Here is a 1,017-nt window from a genome sequence, read left to right on the forward strand (position 1 = left end):
TATCTTTTGATAGCCAGGCACCATCAGCTTTCTTCACCACATTTGCTTATTCACCTGCTTTGTCTTCAGTGGTTGTGTCGGGAAGGTGAGCATCATCGAATGCCAATTTATTTATTTATTTTTTTTTATTTCGAATGCCAATTTAATAGAAGAAAATATTCTTGCATGGAGGGAGTACCTGAGTGGAGGCCCAATGTCCTTCTGCTACCTTAATACTAAACCCATAAATATATGCACAGTGATCTATTTCCCCATCCTCATATAAAAATATATTTGCATATGTACATGCCTCTATTTAGACCTCTATAAATGCCCTTTTCCTCCTAGCTCTTTCCTCTATTTCCTCTGACTTTCCTCTTGTCCCACTATCATGCTCAATCTTCATTTGAGTTTACGCAATTCCTCTTGGTTACATTACCCTCAATCCTGCCCTACCAGGCCTCCCACAATCTCGTCACCACCGATCCGGATCACTTGTTCCCTTGTCCCTGAGTTTCTTAACACCACTAACTTTACCACCACCTTCCCCTCTCCCATGTGCCCCCTGAACTGTTGGTCTTGTTGTTTTCCCCTCCCGATTATTCATCCAGCCTATCTTATTTAGACAGACCTGCGGAGATAATAACATGCACAAAAACAAGACAAAGGAAAACCAAGCAACAATATACAACAAAACAACAAACCAATGACCAAAAAAACACAACAAGAAAGAAAAGCTTGAAGTTAGTTTAAGGATTGTTTGTTGACCTTTAGGGGTGTTTTTCAGTCCAGTCTGTTGGGGCACCACGCCCTGGCCTCAAAGTCCACCTTCAGCATTCCCTGGGGACCTCGCCACTCCGTTCCCTTGCTCTTCTGTTGCACCCCCTCAGTGTTTTGCTTCAGTGTGGCAGGATCTGATCGGGCAAAATTCCCACACTGTGTCTCCAGTGTTGTCCCTTCTAGGGCTATGGGTCAGTGAGAAGTGTCATGTCTCATAGTGGGGCCGGCCATGTGGTCCTCTGTGGACTGGCTGCTCTA

Source organism: Echinops telfairi, unplaced genomic scaffold (assembly GCF_000313985.2).
Source record: "Echinops telfairi isolate 266 unplaced genomic scaffold, ASM31398v2 ScPeMD7_655;HRSCAF=1070, whole genome shotgun sequence".
Lineage (NCBI taxonomy): Eukaryota > Metazoa > Chordata > Mammalia > Afrosoricida > Tenrecidae > Echinops > Echinops telfairi.